General features: G+C 42.4%; 1 protein-coding gene across 1 annotated transcript in view; it reads right to left on the bottom strand.

The window, feature by feature from the left end:
- The window catches only part of GPR6 (G protein-coupled receptor 6), a 28,911-nt gene extending 7,145 nt beyond the window's left edge, over nucleotides 1-21,766 (bottom strand). Inside the window, exons 1-2 of the mRNA XM_083497907.1 lie at nucleotides 21,539-21,766; nucleotides 272-504 (exon numbers count right to left, since the gene is read on the bottom strand). The gene's annotated coding sequence lies outside the window, so the exon portion shown is untranslated. The remainder of the gene's footprint in view (nucleotides 1-271; nucleotides 505-21,538) is intronic.
- Between the last annotated feature and the right edge of the window lie 642 nt (nucleotides 21,767-22,408).

Genomic DNA, 22,408 nt, shown 5'->3' with positions numbered 1-22,408 from the left:
CACTTTTTTTGCTGCCCTGGACTCCTTTGGAAGGAAGGGTGAGATAGAAATTTAATAGATAGGTAGGTAGATGATAGGTAGGTAGATGATAGATAGATAGATAGATAGATAGATAGATAGATAGATATTTCATGCTGACGTTTCCGTTGCTGAGTGCAACATTTGAAATCCGGGCAAAATTATACGTTATGACATGAGGATGCCTCCAAAAATTGCACCCTTGTGCTGGATTATCCCTTTCCCCTATATTAACAAGTAGCAAGACATTTACCTGGGTTGTGATGTCAACTTTTGCATTTCTCCATTATTTTCAGCTGCAGTAAGTGTTGTGCTGTGGGTGGTAGCAAATTCAATACTGTGATGTCACATGAGTAAGTGTTGCTTTGCATTAGGAAAGAAACCAACTGGAGGTTTCTGTTTCCATTGACAGCCTTGTATGACCTGTAACATGTAGTTCCTTCCTGAGTCGCCTCCATTTAAAACTGTTACTCCTTGTTCTTTCCTCTGTTAACAGAAAACAAATTAGCGTCATCTTTATAATAGCATCTTACAGGTGTTAGAATGTACCTCCTTGTCCCTATAAAAGACACAGCTCTTTTTCAGGCTTTCAAAACACTTCTTGTATTAAAGACTTTTCAGTCTGTCACACTTCCCTGAATCTTTTGCAGATTTTCTATGGCTTTTCTTTAAAAGGTACAGTAACCCAAGAAAGCTAAGAGTAGGTCAGTCAGGACTCCAGCATTTGCATCCTGAAGTTTGAATATCATGTTCTAATGTATTGTGAAATGGTTTTTGGGAGGGATGGGGGTGGGGGTTACCACCTCTCTTCCTTTCATCTCTGTTTCATTTGCATCTTAAATATACACAGGATTTAATTTGCCTAGTCAAATATATATTCACAGGGACGCGGACTTATAAAAAATATTGGGGGGGGGGGGGCGGGAAAGCTCATGAATAATAAATAAGCTCATGAATATGCAAATAAAGTGGTGCCGCCTCCTCGTGAGCGAATAGGGGAGAGTGTGCTGCGCGTATTAATCAGCTCCGAAGGAAATTGGGTGGAGCTTTTGCTCGGGAGGGAGGGCAGGAGGCATGCAGCCCGACCCTGTGCATTTTGGGCTGGGGGAGGGGCGGCGATGGCGCTCTGCTGGAGGGGTGCCGGAGATTATTGGGGGGGCAGAGCCCCCCCAAACGAATTTTTGAGGGGGCTCGGGCCCCCTCAAGCCCCATGGAGTCGGCGCCTATGTATATTCAGCTGAACAAATCTGAAAGACTTGTGCTGCTATCTTAGATATCTCTATTCAGAATAAGCCCCATTGAGTTCAACAGCATCTCCTGAAAGGTAAGTGTGTGTAGATTTGCAGCCTATATTGAGAGTACCATATGCCCCAGAGGTGCACTTAGCCTATTCTAGAACTTGGGACTATTGCTGTTGCAGCATCTACTGTCTGTAATCAATTACAAGCCAAAAGCAAGTATGATGATGCTTAGTTGCCTACTAAAGAAGCTTTTGTTTAGGAAGGCTTTGGCTAAGTGTAACCCAGTCATTTATAGAAGATCAGTTTTATCTTTGATGAAGTGCTTTTGTTTGTGTGGATGGTTTTATTGTTTTAGAGTTTATCAGGTTGATTGTATTGTTCTTAGACCTTGTGTTTCTTTTTTATTTTTTTGTGTTTCTGAGTTTTATTCTGTGTTTACTCTGTACACTGTTTCAGAGGCTTAATGCCAAGAAGTGGTCTATGGATTTTTAAAATAAATTATAAATAATAATCTTTTACATCTCTGTCATATTTTCTATCGTAAGAAGTACTAGGAATTCTTTGAGCTTTGATTAATGACCTACTTCCATAATGCAAACAGGCCTAGAAGCCAGTCTAACAATACTCCTGATAAATCATCAAATAAAGTTTATCATTGTAGTTAAAAGGGTTTACACTTGCGCTCTTTGCAATTTTCGGAGCACAGTTAGCAAACATTACAGCAGTGACAGAGAAAATAGTGCTTTCAGGGATGAAGAAATATTTTTCCCAGACCTCTTTATATATTTATATATTTATATATTCATATACTGCCTTTCATTCTAAAAAATGAGACCTTCAAAATGGCTAACACCCCCATTGAAACAACTAATTAAGAAGAAAGTTAGTATAGAAGCAATATATAATTGCATAATAATTATGCCGTCATATCACTTTTTTGAAGCCTGTTTTCTGCCATTGTCTCTGCTGCTCTTTTGGTAACAATGCTCTTTTTTTGTATTTAAATGACTGCATCCTGTTCTTTCTGCTTTAATTGCATGAGCTATCCCAGTCAACGAGCTAGAGCTGGCTACATTGCAGTGTCACTGAGGTCAAGCAAAGTCCATGGAAGATGAGGAGAATGCTTCTTCCATCTGTCAAATAGATTATCCTAACCAATTAGGGATTATGAGAGGTTGTCACAATTAGGGATTAATTGATGATGTCAGAATGGAATGATGTCACAATGTAGCCAATCAGATTTAATGTGCTGATGCGATTGAAGACAAAGCAAATTCAGGAAGCATCACTCTCATTTTCAATGCAAACCCTGAGGAATTACCAGGGTCCAAGTGTCACTCATCTAATTCTCATTGTAGTTATAAAACTCTCCCCCAAAGCCTTCCCCCCTTCAAATATCTGTGCTCCGTGTAGAGAGATGGCAGCAGGGTAAAAAACACACCAAATGTCTTTCATCTCTATAATGCAAAGGCACCTTAGGAATGATGTTTACACTTTAATGCAAGTAAACTGAAACATGGACCTTACATTTTATGTCTCAGAACGAGAGCCATTTCATTAAATGAGTTGTTGGGAGTGAATTCTAGAAACAATTTGCCCAGCAAAGGTAAGCTTATTGTCCTCATGCTGTTCAGCAGCGAAATGTACCGTTCCTTTACAAGGCCACACAAAGACAAGGCCACTGAACTGCGAACTGAATCAAGCAGGGTGTCCATGACAACACATTCAGCAGATACGCTAAAGCACAGGCCAGGGTTCACATCACATGCGTACCAGCATGTTGTAATTAAATTTGACTGTGCACAGAAGACTGCGGAGAACTACACGCAAGTTTCCAAATATTATGTCTGAGTTCAGAATTTTTCCCTTGCTCCAGATCCTGAGGTTAGTAGAGACTGCCAGTCTTAACTCCGCAACACAAATCATTAGCATGAACTTGCTACAAGACAAAACAGAGCAGAAGCTTTTTGCTTCACTGTCAAGAGCTACATGATTGCAGCTGTTGGGGCTGACCTGGAATGCAATTCTGGTCAGATTTATTAGTAATCCTGTCTTCTTGCCCACATCCATTCCTTTCTTAAAGCTCAGTAGTGAGTTTGACTCACTCACTCGCTGCTGCTGAGTCATCTTGCAGCTACCTGCTTTCTAGTAGCCACTGCAGAAAGCATGAAGATTCTTTTATGCTTCTGCTCTCCCACGGCGGTAATATTGCAAGAAGGGCAATGTAGGCTAAGTAGGGTGGGGGTGTGGATAGTATATGAGCAATCCTGCCTAAAAGTGAGGGCTTCATTCTTTTTTAAATTATATCGTAAATGAGTACAAAACAGCCATTTAAACAGCAACCAAAATCAAAACCAACTTGAGATTACAAGTAGGTAAACAGTAAAGGACCCCTGGATGATTAAGCCCAGTCAAAGGCTACTATGGGGTGCGGTGCTCATCTCGTTTTCAGGCCGAGGGAGCTGGCGTTTGTCCAAAGACAGCTTTTTGGGTCAACATGACTAAACCATGACTGGCACAACAGGACACTATGACAAATGTTGGAGCACACAGAAACACCTTTTACCTTCCCGCTGCAGCGGTACCTATTTATCTACTTGCACTGGTATGCTTTGGAACTGCTAGGTTGGAATTTTTAGAACTTGTGCTGTTTGACGGTAATAGGGATGGGGCTGCAGCAGAGGTTTGCTCTAGTTGTCACTGCCTTTTCCAAAGCCAGGAGCCATTGCTTCTCTTGGAACTTGATGGTACATGAGATCAAAGGAAGTCTTCTACTTTCCACATTCTACATTTTATAACAGCAGCCATGGCCCCCCCTCAGTCACAGCCTCCACCAGACTAGGTGAATGCACAGGCATTATCCATGTTAGCTAATGAATCCTCCAAGTTTTTATACGGTATACCTCTAAATACCAGTAGTTGTGGAGGAAGTAGGAGTTTTGTTGCTTTCTAGTTTTGCAGTGGCATTTGGCTGACAGAAATTGGATGCTGACCCAGATGGGCCATTGGTGTGATCCAGCATAGCTCTTATGTTCTTTTTATAGCCCTTCGCCAGCCCTTACTCCAGTAGGTCAGCTTATCACCACCGGCAGATTCTCATAATACTTTTGTAGGTCAGTTAGCCACAGACCTGGAAAGCAGCCAGGAGTGATACTTTTGGAAGTGAAACAAGGCAAACAAGAGATGTGCACATCCAAGATGCTTGAAGAAGAAGCATTAATATTCAGATTGCTGCATAGCAATGGTGAGAACTCTCTAGTATGGCCAATGGTCAAGCATGGTGAGAGTTATAGTCCAGCAACATCTTGAGGGTCAATGTTTTCCACCCCTCCTTTACAGAACCTCGGTTCTGTGCATCATGTATTAATTGCCTAACATGGGGCAGTCCTTAGGTAATTTACAATATATAATTGTTAAAAACATTATGGAGGCAGCAAACGGGAAAATTCAAATTTGTGTGACAGAGAGGTACTGAGACAAGAGTTATGTACAACTGAGCAGCTGGCTTATTCATTAAAAGCAATTTTGACATTCTGGCTGTGCCCTTGCTAATTTAATTTGTTTAGACAACTAAGTGAAAAATAATTAGGTTTGGCAGTGTCAGAAAAGTTCTCACATAGTGCTTAATAGGCTGATCTTACACATTTTTGGGGGTGTCATTATAATAAGTAGGGGAGAAGGATGCTGTAACTCAGGAGCAGTTAACCCATGCCATGCCCTTCCAGCTATTGTTAGACTCTGTTGCCCGTCATCATCAGCTAGCATGACCAAAAACCAGGGATGGTGTTACCAGGAGGAACAGAGGTTAGTTACCCTTACTTTAAAAGGTCAAATGAAAGAAAAACAGGCATAACTCGTCAGCAGGACAATCACAGCATTCAAATCTCCATCCTAAAAACTCACTGCCAAAAATACTAAAGGTAAAGGTAAAGTGACCCCTGACCATTAGGTCCAGTCGTGACTGACCCTGGGGTTGTGGCGCTCATCTCGCTTTATTGGCTGAGGGAGCCGGCGTACAGCTTCCGGGTCATACTAGACAATGACAAATGCTATGATTTGCATCCCCATTTGCTGTATATTTATAGACTATCTATTATTATTATTATTAATTATTATTATTATTATTTTAGGTGCATATCTAAGTGTACACCTAGAGTGTAGTGTGTAAAAGCGACAAAATAAAGCCAGCCATTGACTGCAGTTTCCTGTCACTGACAAACTTTAGTTGACTGCCATGTCATGTGTGGAATGGCTCAGAATCATTCATTCTAAATAAGCCTTTCCCAACCTCGTGCCCTCTAGACATTTTGGGCTACAACTCTCATCAGACTTGACCATTGTCCATGCTGCTGGGACTGCTGGGAGTTGAAACAAGAAACATCTGGAGGACACCATAATAAGAGCATTGGTGAATCAGGCCAAATGCCCATCTAGGTCAAGATCCTATTCTCACGGTGGCTAGCCAACCTGTGGGAAGCCTGAAACAGGACTTGAGTGCAACAGCAGTGTTCCCACTTCTGATTCCAAGCAGCTGGTAGAGGGATTCTGCATTTAACAGTAGAGGCAGAACATAGGCATCGTGGCTGGTACTCATTTATAGCTTTATCCTCCATGAATTTGTCTAATATTCTTTTAAATTAACCCAAGTCAACTCTTTCTTTGTTAAAGTTGCAAGCAAACAAACTTCATCTCTTGTCACCGCCATTTGCTTCATTTACTCAGGCTCCCTTCCTGAGAAAGTTCAGTCATCTCTCCCTGGTCTTCATAATTCATTTAGCTTCTCTGCAATCTCCTTTTCCTTTCCTCTCTTGTCATCCAAAGGTCCAACCAGTTCTTTAATTGGTATCCTGCTATTTACATATACAGTATTTGAAGAGGTTGTTGTTGTTGGGTCTTGATGTTTTCAGCAATGTGCTGCTCAGATTCTCTAGCCCCACCTTTAATTATTTGCCTGCATTGGTTTTGTTCTTTTTTGTTCTCTCCATTTGGAGAGCTGCTCTAAATAGCGCACATTCTGTTTTGTCTGCTTTCCGTTTTGAAGAGTGAATATGCTTGAATGAAAAATGAAGTAAAACAATATTATGGCTTAGGTCCCAAAGAAGCTTGTGCATGCATGGGATGATGGCACCAGGTTTCCTACTCCTCATGCCACTCCAGAGATCTCCTGACCTCCCACATGCACAAAGGACTGATTGGATCCCAACCTACACCCTATAGGGAAGAAACATGCCCTTAGCCTATTGAAACGGTATTCTGAGCACAATGCCTTTGATTTCTCAAGCTGTGCCACCTTCCAACAATCATTCTTTGTGCTTTCCAAAGGGTTATAGGACACAACAGCTTCAGAAGCGAATACCTAGTGGCTCTTGACAAGTATGGTACTGTGCAGACCTTTAAAATAAGAATTAGAGATTGAATCACCAGTGGAAATTTCAGGGAGATCTGTCAAATTGTGGCTAGGCCATCAGCCTCATAGTGAAAACCCCCCAGGGAGACAAAGAAAGGGAAACACATAAAGAAATGACTAATATATAAGCCTTTCCAGAATATAGCGCCAATTTACAGAAACCAGAGCAAATGTGTTTTACTCAGAAATTAATTAATTATTATAGTGTGGTTATAGTCAGTGCAGCAGGCAAACGGAGCTCTTTTCATTTCTTGCTACTGATTCATAGACTCCTGAAAAGGTGACTTCCTTGGCCTGGTTAGTCTTTGACCTTCTTGAATTGAGATGGCCCAGTATATTAGGCAGCCCAAGAGGGTTGGGCAGGCCCAGCATCATCTTGGTGAAGCAAATGCTGGGACCCACTGGGGCTGATGCCATCATCCCTTTAAAAAAAGCTCGTATTTGACACTTATACCAGTCAAAGAGATACAAATCTCAAGAGTTCTCTGGAGAGAGGGATTGATGGTAAAACCACTCTGAGAACTGTAACTCTGTGATTATGACGCTTGAAGGGTTTACAATCTCTGAAGGGTTTACAAGAAATTAAAAATGTCAGTAAAAACAGTTAAAAACAAGTAGTCAAAACTTTGAAAAGAAAACTCAAATAAGCAGCAAACTAAAAACAAATTAAAACACATCAACAGCTACATTTTTGGATAGATTTGCCTACACAAAATTGTTTTAAGCAGGCAACGAAAAGAGTACAGTGAAGGCAGCTGCCTGATGTCAATAGATTGGAGTCTTCCAACAAACAGAATCAAGGATATGGGATGCTGGAGATCAGAGGCGTACAGAAGGTACATTAATTATGCCTTGTCACTTCTCTTATTTCAGGTTACCCCGACTAACATTTGGATGGTGGGACACAGTATTGCCCACTGGGCCCGGGTGCATCCCATCAATATCAGCGTGGGTAGCTGCCTGGGGCTGCCTGAAAATGTCATAATTTCTTGGGTCACAAGACCCAGCATGAGGTGTGAGGAGTTTTTGCCAACAGTGACGGCCAGAGCTGCCCTGCATGGGCCTCCCGATGCTTTGGTTATTCAACTTGGAATGAATGATTTGGTCCTAAGGAAGGGCATTGACCTGACCTGGAACATCAAAGAGGACTTTGATAATTTGGTCGCCTTACACCTGGAATTGACGATAATATGATCCCAACTCTTGGAGAGGCGTGGTTGGCGTGGATGCCCCACCAGGCGGCAATCAACAGGGCATAGAAAATTGCAGATTGTGCCATGGCACAGAAGGTGCAACTATTGTGGGGCTAGGTGATACGGCACCCTGCCATTACATTCGACCAGGAGGCCATGTTGCACAGTAATGGTGTTCACCTTTCCAATGATATTTGGCTGGCCAATATCGTCAAAGGCATTAGGGGTTGGTTGCAGGTGTGAGGGTGTTGGCAGCGAGCCTTTTGGCTCAGGTAGCGGTTAGGCATTGGATAAGCCTTGTCATGGGAGGGGTGGTTGTTGCCTTTGGCCTGGCCCTCCACGTAAAGGGTATTCTATTAAAGGGATCTGGGGGTGATGTTCCTGTCCGAAGCCTGGGTGTGGGCTAGGGCCATGCCACGACCCCATTGCTGACCCTCAATTGATGTGCATCATAGGGTTCCCCCTATCGGTGGTTGACCCTTACAGGACTCCTGCAGATGGGCAGGAGTCAGGATATACCGGTAGTCTTGCTTCACCCAATTGCCTAAGCCAAACCACTCACATCTGTAACCAATAAAGTTGTGGCCTAATTTATCCCATTAACCCAACATATTTGTGTCTGTATGTTTATTTCTGAGGGAACTGTGGGCCTTGGGGCCTCACCACGCAATAAAAAAGACTACTGTGGTCAAGCTCTCTTGGTTCAGGAATGGTTGTTGCTGTTGTACCAAGCATAGTTGGTAAACTACTGAGCCACTGAAGCTCCTGGACAAAAAGCTGGATCCAGAAGCGTCCTCAGACAGCACGCCTGCTCTTTCATGGGGATTGCAACCTGTCCAGGACAGGCAATTGACTAATTTATCATACAAAGGGACCACTCACCCAAAGTGCTTTCTCTTTGCCAAGATTCAAACTCAGCTTATTCATTCCACTACCATGTCTAAGCAGCCGTCTTGGGCGCTACATAGCCTCTCCTGATCCAGATGTTATGGAGAAATAGAGCTGAGTGTCATCAGCATCCTTGCCCCAAAACTTCTCATGACTGCTTCTTACAGCAGTTTCATATAGGTATTACATAGCTCGAATCTGGGTGAGTGCTCAGCAAGTTCCACCACCTCTTTTTCTAGAAAAAAAGCCCTGAGTCTTACAATTATTAATGATCCCATATGTCATATTACCACCCTTCACAGGAGTTTACATAGGTTTCTCTCACTTCACCCAATACCATGCATACAACAAGATAGGTAATAATGAAAGGTAGAGATAATAATAGCAATTTGAACCTATGTGTCTCTAGCCAAGATCCAACACAACCATGGCTCTTACACTAGATTATTTTTGCACAAGCTAATAGCAAGCCAGTTTCATTTCTCTTGTTTTATGCCAATATCTCACATGCTGAATTGCTAAATAATAGTTCTTTTAAATATACACCGTTCTGAAGGGCCACTTGTTATTTTCATAAATCCTCATGAGTTTCTACAAATATTCAACACCTACGCATCATTCAAACCCTTCAGTAGGAATGGTGAATTAAAAGCCGCAAACATACTGAAAACAAAGGTTGTGTGCTGATCCAGCAAATCCATTCAACGGGTCAGAGTCATAGTGACAACAGTCTGAGTCTCTGCTCTGCAAACGCCGTTTGATTGCTAATGTCAACAAAAGCATTTGGTTATGATGAGAAAGACAGATGCAATCACTTTCTTGCATGAAGCCAATGTGTCTAAAAATAGGAACAGGAATGGAAGAGAAGATAAAAGCAGATTGGCTTCTTCCTGATCAGCATGGCTGTAAAATGAGGGACTTTACCCAAGGCTGTGTATTCCAAGAAAACCACCATTTCAACAGATTTATGAAATCATTAATTGTAATAACATCATGAAATTATTAAATTAATTAACTTGACTAAAAGACTAGGAACAGGAGCATAGAGCTTTTTGGCTGAGACTTTGCATCCTTTGTTCTAAAAGCACTTGGTTTTTTAATGCAATTTTTTAACAAAAATATGTTTGGATCTCTGTTGTCCATTAATGTACTGTTTCATCTAGTGAAAGATGAGGAGCCTGTAATCATCCAGATGTTGTTGGACTGTTAATGCGTGCTTCAGAATGGAGGTCAAACACATGGCCCTCTCTCCTCCATAAGATCACCAAACCCAGGAGCTAAAAATTACCTAGCTGCGCCATTGGTTGGAATGTAAGAAAAGGAGGGATTCTTAGCTGTTTGAAACCAGTGGCAACACTTTTCAGAAAATTCCACAGGCATCTGTTTGGCCACTGTGGGTATAGCATGCTGGACAACATGGGCCTTTGGTCTTACTCAGGAGGGTTATTCTTATGTTTTAAGAAGAACCTGGAGTACTCCTGTTTCATATTCTGGTTAGTCAGCTACGTCCTCTTTCAGAATATCCCATTCCCTCTCTTTGTCTTGGTTTTCCATTCCCCACCAACAGTCATTCTGCATTCTGTAGCCACCACTGAGCATGCTCAGTCCTCATAAGGATGTTTTGGCTTTCCCTTCACTTCCCTCACTAAAGAATTATTTACTTCTGAAAACATTTGGATCCACCCATGCCTGCTGCTACCTTTACCATTTGTATGGATGGTACTGTTTTGGCTACATAAGGATCCAAACTCACTTTGGAAATACAGTAGAACCTTGGTTCTCAAACTTAATCCATTCCAGGAGTCTGTTCGACTCCCAAAACAGTTTGAAAACCAAGGTGTGGCTTCCGATTGGCTGCAGGAGCTTTCTGCGCTCAATCGGAAGCTGCAGAAGCCACGTCAGATGTTTGGCTTCTGAAAAATGTTTGCAAACTGGAACACTTACTTCCGGGTTTGTGACATTTGGGAGCTGATTTGTTTGGGAGCCAAGACATTCAAGTACCAAGGTACCACTGTAGAGGGAAAGACAGGAAGCTGCTTTACTGGCAGGAAAGAAAGGGAATGACAGGATGCAGGCATGCGATTGGCAAAGTAGGTGCAGGGAGGGGCAGCTGCCCCCTAAATCAATAAAAATACATAGCAAACTGAAGTTCTGCCCCCCTTAACAAAAGGCCTGCTCCCCCCACAAAAATCCTGGCTACGCCTATGGATGCAGGTGGTTGGACATTTGTGCATTTACTGTCTGCTCTGACTAGCAGTGACTGTCCAAGGACCTGGGCAAAAGTCTCTACCCATTTCTTCTAACTGGAGAGATTCCAGTCTGCAGTCCCCAGAAGATTTAAAAAGAATCGCACCCCTGAAAGAATTTGGGGGCTGTAGTATTTGATTCTCGTAATGATTTGAATCAGCAACAGTTGGCATTTTAAGCTTTCACAGTTCACCACTCAGAGAACATGTGTTATTCCACAGCTTCTGCATGCTGTAAATAAATAAACAAGCTTGTAAACATATGGGTTTGCTGAGCAAGTCCTCCAGTATCAGAGAAAAGGAGGAAGAAATCAGAAATGGATTAATCACATCTTTCCTCTAGGTACCCTAGTAAAATTCTCACTGTATTATGCCTCCTTTCACCTCCTCTAAAAAGTGTAAAATCAATAAAATAGTAGACTGTGCAAATCACACTTGTTTATGTAAAGTGCCTGACATTCATTTAGACAACAGAAAGGGTTTTTTGTGGCTGCAGAACCTGAAAAGGTGGTAGCAGGGGGGAAAGCTAGCATGAATAGATGTGACCTATATCTTAACATGTGGCAAATCGGGGCAGCGTGGCCTATCAAGCATCCCATGGGGTAGCTGAGAGTCAAGCAGGATCCAATCTAGCCTCCATATATGGAAACAAACCGCCCTAGTGATCATGGAAATCGATCACTGGCCAATTGGCTGGCATTGAACCACAACTCCCCATGAAATGAGCAGGGGGTCTGTATGGAACACACTGAAAACAACCGCAGAGACAATTGTCACCTAGCATAAAATAAATTTTGCTCTGTGAATTGCTGCTGGTCAGGTGTCTTTTGATGAATCATCGCTACCGAGATGTGATCAAAGGGCACATTCCTCAAATCGAGCTAGTCTTGTCACCCAGTAAACCAATCATTGGTCGCCTAGGAAACAAGCTAAAGGTGCAAGTTTGCATGCTCTGTAGGAGCTTCTGAGATTAGAGATTGAATACTGGTTAGTTTACAAGCCAGAGAAAGCAATATCCCTCAAATTCTCATTTAAAGCAGCTCACTGCACAAACCGTAGGTTCTATTTCCCCCGTGATGAAGAGATCAAAAGAGAGGAGACTTATGTTAGCGATGTACTAAATAAAGCATGCATCTTTGATAGTTGGAGCATTTGGCCTAGGAAATTACCAAAGGTATGTTTCCATGACAACTAGGACAATTAATTTTATTATACTCATATTGCATGTGGTGTGTTTTCAATCATTCACATAGGACAAAAGCACACAGACATTTTAGAAATGACATTGTAAATTTGCTTCCAACCTCACTGGCTACTCAAATATATTCACGTTGAAGTGTATCCACTGCAGCGGTGGAGAGTATGTGGCCAGTGAGGTTGGAAAGCCAGTTTTGGAAGCTTTTGTGTAAACCCACAACAGAGTTGAAATTTAAAGTCCTTCTTAGCATTTACAGCCATTTCTTTGACACACACACGCACATACACACTCATTTTCCTCATCACCTTTTTAAAGTCAGCAATTGCTTTGTCTGACAAGCCGTGGCTGGTGCAGTCAAGGTGCTCTTGTATGGATGGGGTGTTGCTGGCAAGAGAGGAGGGGGTGGAGGGAGAGGGGAGGGGCTGCTTATGCATTCTGCACTCTGAATTGTTCAGACTATCTTTGTGATGCTTGATTATCTGCCTCTCCACAGCACTCTCTGCTCCCTTTAACCTCCATGAACCCTGCCTGGAGGTAGCTCACAGGTTTGTTTCTCCTGGTGTTGGCACTTTAAATAATCAAAGTGAGTGAGAGGAGACAGATCCCACCCCTTCTCTGACCATCACCTGACAGGTGACCTATTTTTGCATAGTGCTGTGCAGGAAGCCCATGGCTTGCAAAGTGTCTTTCTTAGTGCTATGGAAGATCGTTAGGGCTTCTGTGCACAGTGCTGTTTAAGGCCCGACAATCACTGAATTGTCACAGGATCACTGACTGTAACTACTGAACACGCCTTGCTCATGACACCATGCTGGGGTTCCAAATATGGGTTGTTTGTTCACTGTGATGCTCTGCCCTTATGATCAGGCAGCATCAGATTTAATGAATGAATGAATTGCAATGAATGAATACAAGGAGCAGGAAGGAGAGAGTATATAGTTAACTTACATTACTTTTCAACTACATTAAGTAAAAAGGCAGTGGTTTCTTCCACCTGTAAAATGGTCCATCATTCACAATTTTCCACCTGCTTAGTTCAATCACTTATTGGAGACGTTTGCTGCCCTCCTGTTCCATTAGCATCACTTGAGGTAGGTAGGTACAATTGGTACCAAGACACTCTACAGTTGCCAGAAATAGAGCATTGAGTGGCAAGTGTTATACCTGCAAGTGTTCTTAGCCTTGTGACTGTTTGTTCTGTGAAGAGGCAAACAACAAACCATCCAGTGATGATTTGTAGTAAAGCTCTTCTCAGGAATGTGCCAAAATAAGGGGCTGCATCCAAGGAATAGCCTCTTGCAGGTGTTACTATTTCTCATAAGAAAAAGGAGTCACAAAGAAGAGCCTAGCTTCAATAGTTTGGTTTGATCCATGAGATTATTCAACACCCCCTTTGAATCCAACTGTTTCTAAAGGTCTGGAATGAATTTTCTTGAGGCTGTTAATTTTACAGACAGAAAGTTGATGTTTAGAGAAGACAATGCTTTCTGATGTGGAAGATCAAACCTTACCTGATAAATTTGGCATTTACTATTAGGATGTGGGGCAAAAAAGTTGCCTACCAATTCTGACTACCAACCTGAAGGCATGACAGGAGTAACAGGAGGAAGGAAATGTTTTTGATGCTCCCCACAGAAACAGCATAAAGAGCAGGAGGGAGAAAAGAGGTGATGCCAAGGACTTTCTGGGTTCAGAAGGCATTCTGGAACTCAGTTTGGTTTTCGGAAAGAAGACTTGCTCTGTCTGAAGAAAGAGCCCCAATAATAGATGGTGGCTTGGTATCTTGGAGGCAAGGCCAGCTCTACTATTAGAAAAAAATAAAGAAATGACCTTAGGTGGCAGATGCTGGACAGCAGCAGTGGCAGCTCCCTGGTTGTTCCTCCTGAGCCCATGGATATTTCTCTTCTGATCAAGGATAGAGCTGGGTATACCACACAGCCTGTCATGGGACCTCTAAACTAGCCTGCTGCCTCAGATGTGGTGGAGGATGCTAACAGCTGCTGGTGTTTTGAAACAAAATTCAGCTGCCGCTCCATGAAATGGAGACAGGGAACCATCTTATTTACTGTATTTATTCAAATCTAATGCACACCGTTTTGGAACAGATTACATTGCAAAAATTAAAGTGCACATTAGATTCGATGGAACATGTACATTTGCCACAAATCCTTTTTTTTTTTTTTTGTTTCGAGGTGCACATTAGATTTGATGGTACATTAGACTCGAGTAATTACAGTATTGCCTCGGGTAGTAAAAACTCTTGTGCTAGCCCTGCTGGAAGGACAGGGGCTCAGGATGGGATACTTTCCATCCTGTTTTCTTCCTTTCCTATCAAATGCAATGAGACCTCAGCTAGCGAAATATCTTCTTGAAGTGACTTGCTCTGAAGCTGGCGGTGGGTAACCAGATCAGCAGAAGTATTATTTCATTAGCAGAAATTGGACTCTGGCTCAAATGAACCCTGTTATTCTATAAGGGGTGGAGAGTTACAGGCCAGACAGTGGGCTGCTCAAAAAAAACCCAGACCATTTCCCTCAGCCTTGGATTAAGCACCACAGCTCTTCTACAGCAGTAGTCCCCTGACAATGCACATAGTCAAGAAGTGGAGAAATGTTCTGTCTCCCTCACGGTGAGCTTCTGTTGATGCTCCAGGGCTTCCAGAGCCCATGAGAAAAGTACCTGTCACAATAGGCTCTAATATTGTTCTCTCTTTTCTCTCTTTGTTATCTTGTTGCTTGGATACTGCAATGATTCACTTCCATAGATGTTTAAAAACCCAGAAGGATAGGGTAAAGAATGGCTTGATACCGAGTTTGAGCAGTTCAGAAGACCTGCATACCGCAGCAGTGGGCTGTGCGAATGGAGCAAGAACAAAGTCGAAGGAAGTGGCCAGGGCTGTCTTTGGAACGCACAGTCCTCCCCCTCCGTTCGACTTAATGCCAGTTCAGGGAAGTGATGCACAGTTTCTTCTTGTAGCCCTGTGACAAACCCAAGTTGCAGAGACAAACCTGAACAAACAAACAAACAAAGCTGCCTGCAAGTGGTTGAAGAGCAGAGGGAGCCCATTTCCCCTCATGCTGTGCCATTTGCGGCCTGTGGAAAGAGGGCTAACATGATTTGGTGTGTGAAGCTGCCCGTCACTTCCATGGAAAATAAGTGTGAATGCTGCCAGGCAGCTCCTGTCCTACGGCAAAAAAGCAGTAAGAAAAAGGAATAAACCAAACTTCTTGGCAGTGGGGAAATATGTATTCCTATATGTGCTTTGTTCTTGATAGATAGGAGATGGATGGAATGACGCAAAGGGAAATCAGAAATTGCTCAGCAAGTCTCCAGGTGCAAACATTGTTCTTAATTTGTAAAAAACAACTCCAAAATATACTAGACTAATATATGATACTCATATCAGGAACAACCTTTCCATGTGTCTGACTCTCCTAGGAATCTGCTTCTTTTAAATAAAATTTTGCTATCTGGGAAATGCAAGTTAATTTTGCTGTCATCTTACAGGCACCAAGCAAGGGACAGCACCACATGGTACTGGGAGGGTGACAAAGTGTAGGCTGGGAACAGGAAAAGAAAACAGGCTCACCACCCTGAAATTCGCCCATCCCTATACAATACTTGTAGTTCAAAGGTCTTTGCATATACACTCTAGCTGCAGTCCTTGTAAGGAAGTCAATATTATTATCTGCTATACATACTGCAGGCGGAAGGACTGAAACAGAGAGTGTGGCTTAGGTTTACCTAAGGTTGCCTAGTGAGTTCCTAGCGGAATCAAGGTTCAAACTGGGGATTTCCTCAGCCACTGTGCTATGCCAGCTCTCTTTTATAAACAACTGGCAATAGTGAGGAGTAACGACAGAAAAAGAAAAAGTTGATTCTGCTAGCATCCACTTCACAAATTTTAACCACCAACCTATCTCAACCTGGTGCCTTCCAGCTGTATTAGACTCCACAGACACAGCTGTAGTCCAAGCAGCTGGAGGACATCAAGTTGGGGACCACTTTTCTAAATCATCCAGGACAGACCATTGCTTGACACAATAATACTGGGATTGATATCAATTTGCCAGAGTTTTTTCTTGAATTATCTTAATGGGAAGCACTGGCACGTATTTCTATGTCACCTGTTCATTGTCTGCAATTCTTTAAAAATCTAAGTGCCTTGAAACAGAAACCATAGCAACATACGGTATAACCTCCAGACATAAGAGGAATTCAATGTCACACGCCTCTGATAGTTTCACAAATGCAAACATTTTGGCTTCCAGACAGACTGATCCCCCACCTCCTCCTCCCATGGGGTTCTCTCCATTAAAACCAATTTGGGGGGGGGCTCTGTTGTGCAAGAAGTGATTGTGCAGGGCTTCCACTGACAGATCTTATGATTTGAATCCCACCTACATTAATATAAAGAAAGAAACTGAAGACCTTTTGTAGCTTTCTTTGCACAACAATTCTATTCTCCACTTCACCCACAACTAATGCCTCTACAATTCCAATATATAGACATCACAAAACCCCGGGATATTTTTATGGGATAGGACTTTAAAACAAATGGCTTGAATATCAAAAAGCATACATTTAAGCCAGGTTTCTTTTCTCCCCTACAACTGCTTTTTAAATGCAGGGCAGAACAGTTGGTTTTGGATTGTCTTCATGTGTGTCATTTGCTGTAATTATTAATGAATCCCTAATGATTTATCATGAAGTCAGTAACCTGCCAGTAACCTGCCTTTTTACTGGTACTTTCAACAATGGATTCTATTTACTACTGGCTAAATCTCTAACTGCTGCCAGTATTTCACTCAGCTGCATTCCTCAGAATTGTTTGCTAAACCTCCCATCAGCCTAAGCCATGACATGATACCAATTTAGCTAAGAGGCACATTCATCTAAGCACATTTGGCTCTTTTGTCAGTCTGTAATGAGGAACAGCACACTTCATTCTAGATAAGCAACATCCTTACCATTTACAAGGTTATCGTCTTTTCAGAGATCTATCTTTGGATTATTGATTTTCCCCCTTAAAAGACCAAGATTATTTTGGGTTTTCAGCCAAATCTAAAGTTCACAGCATAATAAAGGCTGCCTTTTCCCCGTCAAAACTGTGTATACTTTGATCATTAATCATTTATGTGCAATAGTGTTTTAGAATCCTTGCATCCTTCATCCTACACAGCCCTGTAGGCCATGGATGGGGAATCCTCTTCAACCCGGGGGCCACATTTGTGGGCAACATTCTGGGGGCCACATGCCGGTGATGGGAAGGACCAAAGGCAATAGTGGAGCCTTTGCACCTACTATAGGCTAGTTTCTACACACACACTTGTCTATTTCTCATCCAGGCAAGGGTCAGGAGTGGGAGTCAGCGGCAGGTCAGCAGTTAAACACTGTCAGAGAAGTTAACTCTTTATTCAAACAAACCCAAACAGCACAGGCCTAGTAATCACACCAACTCCTCCCAGTAGGTCTTGCCCCAATGGGGCAATTGTGAGGACTGAAGGTCCTCGCCTTCCCACTGCTCTCTAAGGCTCCTCCCCTGGGTCCTTCCCCACCAACATGAGGCTCCTTCGTCTTGTTTCTCTTTGCTCCGTCCTCTGCGTTCTGGGAGACTGGGGGTGGGGAGGGGAGCTGGTTACAGCAGGAAGAGAGATTCCCTGACTTCTTCAGCAGCCCGCCTCCACTCTGCTTCTTGAACAACCCCTGCTTCTGCCTCTGATTCTGGATGGCTCTCTGCCCCAGCCTCTCCTGCTCACCAAACCCTGTATCCTCTTCAGCTTCCAACACCTTCTCCTCCCAGTTTGCTCCCTCTGGTCACTCATTGTTGTCCTACCACTAATCCACTGGCTCTTAGCCTTCTTCCCCTGAGGTTTCCCTTGGAGGTTGCCCAGCTTATGCCTCCTCCTCCTCCTCCTCTGCATCCAGCCAGTCCATGACATCAAGCAAGAGTCATTGTTGGAATTCAAAGTTCCATTCAAGCCAGCCAAAAACAGACAAAGGGGGTGTGAAGCAAGGTTTTTGATGGGTGAGGCCTGGAGAGTGCCCTAAGGGCCAGGTAAAGAGGCCTCAAGGGCTGCACGTGGTCCCTGGGTCTGAGGTTTCCCATGCCTGTTGCAAGCAGATGAACACATTTCACATTCTACTTATGGAGAAGGGGTCTTCTCTGAGTAAAACTTAGTGGAGGGGTGTTTTTTATCATTATGTTATGCATTCTGTGTTTTTAACTTGTAAACTGCCTTGTGATCTTCGGAATGAAGAGCAATATATAAATTTAATAAATGATAATAAGACTGCCACTCAAAGACCCTTCATACTTCCAACATGCCCCCCAAAGGGACAACAGGTCAGATTCAAGAGGCTTTGTGTTTTTAACCTGTTTGGCATTTCAAGCGTGAAAGCTAGCTGAGCATGGAGACCAAACTTGTAAAATACATTAAATGTAGATACTTGAGATGGTCTATGTGCAGAAAAAGAATTCAAGACAGAGGCAATAAAGCAGCCAGACGGGGCCTGGCTCCTTTCAGTGTGTCATTCCCAATCAAACAGAAAAAGTCTAAAGCAAAATGCTGTGCACCACATTCAAGAAGAATTAGTGCCACATAACTGTGAAATAAAAGGTCTAATAGCAAAGAATGACAGAATTGTGTCATTTGCAGCATGAAACTGTGTCATGAACTCTTTAACTGTTATTTTGAAGGAGGACCATTAGAGCTTTGCAATTTGCTTGGTTATTATGTTGGCCTGACATATTTCAGTTCACACTGACCCTTCTTTGTGCCTATGGTATCTTTCAGAGATAATGAACATTACAGAATGCCTATATCTACAGTATCGGCACTGAATTTTCACTGCTGATAAGAGATCCAGTAAATATTGATCCTGCGGAAAAGCAAGCGCAAGCCAACGCACAGTAAAATTGTTTGGAACAGTTCAGGAAAAAACTGTTTACTCTGTTCTGGATGAGATTGTACTTTTCCCTCTTAAGGAACAGGTGTGCAAGTAGGTGGTACTAAGATCCAGCCCTTCTTTTGAGTGCACAGGTAGCACTTGTGGCTTCTACTGTTGCACCAAGTGCCCCTTTCCTGGACAGAGAGGGTCTGACCATATCCATGCTCTGGTTACATCTGTATTAAATTTCTACAATTTGGGCTGCCTTTGAAGACAGTAACTAGATTATGGAGCATATCTCAACAGCATTAAAACAGCTCAGATATTGGGATAACCTCATGCTTTCATATGGATCTGCTCTATTAAACACCTAGCCACCTTTAGAGGATGAGGCAGGAGGTGACTGGGCTTCTGCCCAGTCCTTTGGTGGTGACCCATCTATGGAATAGCGTAGTTCTGCTAAACTACCTGAATTCCACAGTATACTTGTGCTGCCATTTGACTCCACTGTTTACAATTTTTCCCTTTTCATGCATGTTTGTGTGTTCCTACTAAACAAGGATAACACTTCATGCATATGATGAAGTAGACTCCATCCATGAAAGATTATGCCAAAATAAACATGTTAGGCTCTAGGTGGCATAGAGAATTACTCTCTTGTAATTCTCAGAGTAATTGGTCTGGTGCCAAATGTACTTAGATTTAGGCACCAGGTTAAAAGAATTATTTTAATCATAGTGCTTAAATGAACAGGATGGCATTTTATTTCTGTTTCAGAAGTTTTGATGCTATTTCTTTCTACTGCTGCTTTATCTTGTTTTCTTCTGTTTCACTATTTGTGATTCATTGTTGCATTGGTTTTTACTCTGCATTTTTATCTCTCTTTTTTTGGAAGGAGCCTTGAAAATTTTGCATATAAATCAATAGGTGGGATATAGGTATCTTCAGGAAAATAAGTGTTTCCAAATTATCAGATAATCTACCCTTAAAAAAATCTATTTATTCATTAAGTGTTTATAAAAATATTATTCAAAGAACAGAGTTAAACTTCCTCATCTTGGAGTGGTACAGAAATACCATGATATAGTTCAGACTGTTGCATATTTACAGATGGAAGGGAGAACTGGATGGAAACCTCCTTTTTGGAATTCTAACTTTAGAACTGGCCTGCTGACAATCATATAAAGCCCTATCAGGACCATATAAATTTAACACTTGTAACAAGCTGTATCACACCACTTTAAACTGTCATTGCTCCCCCAAATAATCTTGGGAAGTGTAGTTTGTTAAGGGTGTTGGGAGTTGTTAGGAGATCCTGATTCCCCGCCCAGATCTACAATGCATAGAGTTCCCTTTGATGATTGACTGTTAAACCATTATTGGAACTGTAGCTCTGTGAGGGAGAATAGTGGTCTCCTTAACAATTCTCAGCGCCCTAAACAAACTACAGTTCCCAGGATACTTTGGGGGAAAGCATTACTGTTCAAAGTGGTATGATGCAGCTTTAAATGTACAGAACAGATGGGATCTAAGTCTACCAGTTATTACCACTCAGGGTGGGACACCGGAACGGATTCATACTCAGAAACTTGCATTTAGTACCCACTGAAATAGACAGGCAAGGTATGGTTTCATTTCCATTGAACTTATTAGAACATAAGCACAACTAATGTAGTCTGGATTCAACCCAATATGCTTGACTACTATAGACAGGTGGCTAGCAAAAGGAGAGAAACACTGGCATCAAATCCAGTTTATACATGTTTCCTAAGTATCTATCTATCTATGGTTATGACGTATGAATCTGCAATAGATAGATCATGGAATCAAATACAAAATATAGCAACTCCTATTGCTGTTAGAGTTGGGGTTTTTTTTAATTAAAAAACAACACCTTTGTGTTCTAATGAGAAATGAATTCAATCCAATTTTCTTCAACTCTGTCTGTTGATTCCCCACCCCATCAATCATAAATAACTTTATCAAAACTACAGCCATCCATTTCCATTCAGACCATTCATATCTCCAGTCATTTCAATGATAAGGCCCATGCACAGTCTAGCAGCCATCAACAAACAGATTACCAATTCCAAGTAATCCACATTCCCTTCTGAGCAACCTTTGGTGGAAGAAGCCAGAGGCACAAGTGGGAAGGCAACAAAAGGAAAATTTAGCTTTGTTCAGGGGTAGGCTAGTTCCCCCCCTCCCTCTCCCTCACACACACACACACACACAAAAAACAGTTTAAAACAACTTACCACCACAAAACTAAGGTGGGTAAAAAGCCATTGTTCAGGGGTAGGCTAGTTCCCCCCCCAAAAAAAATAAAATAAAAACAGCTTAAAACAACTTGCCACCACAAAACTAAGGTGGGTAAAAAGCCATTGTTCAGGGGTAGGCTAGTTCCCCCCCCCCCTCACACACACACACAATAAAAACAGTTTAAAAAAACTTACCACCACAAAACTAAGGTGGATAAGAAGCCATAGTAAAAAGGTGTTTCTTTAGCATTCGCCAAAAGCTTTATAAGATGCCAGACAGACAGACTTCTGTGAGGAGGCAGGTCCACAACTTAGGGGCTGCCACAGAAAACAGCCGCTCCTGGGCCACACTCCCTGAGCTGCTTTCTGAGGGTGGTGGAACAATGGAGGCCCAAGCAGAGGGGTGAGGAAGGCTCTGTAGAAAATGAGGCATTTCCCCCCAGCTATTTGGAGCCTGAGACACGTAGAGATCTGAATGCCAATACGGAACACCTGGAAATGAGCCTGGAAATGAACCCATTTCAACCAGTGTATCTGTTTTGAAATGGGTTGTATTTTTTTAACGCCTGACGTTTTATTATGTTTTCATATGTGCTGAAAGCTGCCCAGAGTGGCTGGGGAAACCCAGCCAGATAGGTGGGGTATGAGTATTATTATTATTATTATTATTATTATTATTATTAAATTATGATTGTGTGGGATTCTAAAGGGAACCCCAGTCAGTAATTTGGCTGCTGCGCTTTGGCCCAGTTGAACTGTCCCAAGTTGTGTCTAAGCGCAGCCCCATGTAGAGCACACTGCAGTAATCCAATCTGGAAGTTGCCAGAGCATGGAGTACAGGGGCATGTCATTTCTGTCTAAATGGGGCCATAGCTTCCAAACCAGCTATAGCTGGAAAGGGGCCTATAGTGACAGTGTTAAATCAGGGAGCAAGCCCAAGATATCAACCTGTTCTTTCCAGGGGAGTGCAGCCCAATGAGGACTACCAGTAGCCACAGAAAAGGAAATTGAGGGAGAGTGAAAAGGCCTGCTTGAGGCTCATATCAATTAGTGGGACAAGTTGTG

Source organism: Podarcis liolepis, assembly GCF_965112155.1.
Source record: "Podarcis liolepis genome assembly, chromosome: 3".
NCBI classification, from domain to species: domain Eukaryota; kingdom Metazoa; phylum Chordata; class Lepidosauria; order Squamata; family Lacertidae; genus Podarcis; species Podarcis liolepis.
This window is presented reverse-complemented; position numbering and strand designations above follow the sequence as displayed.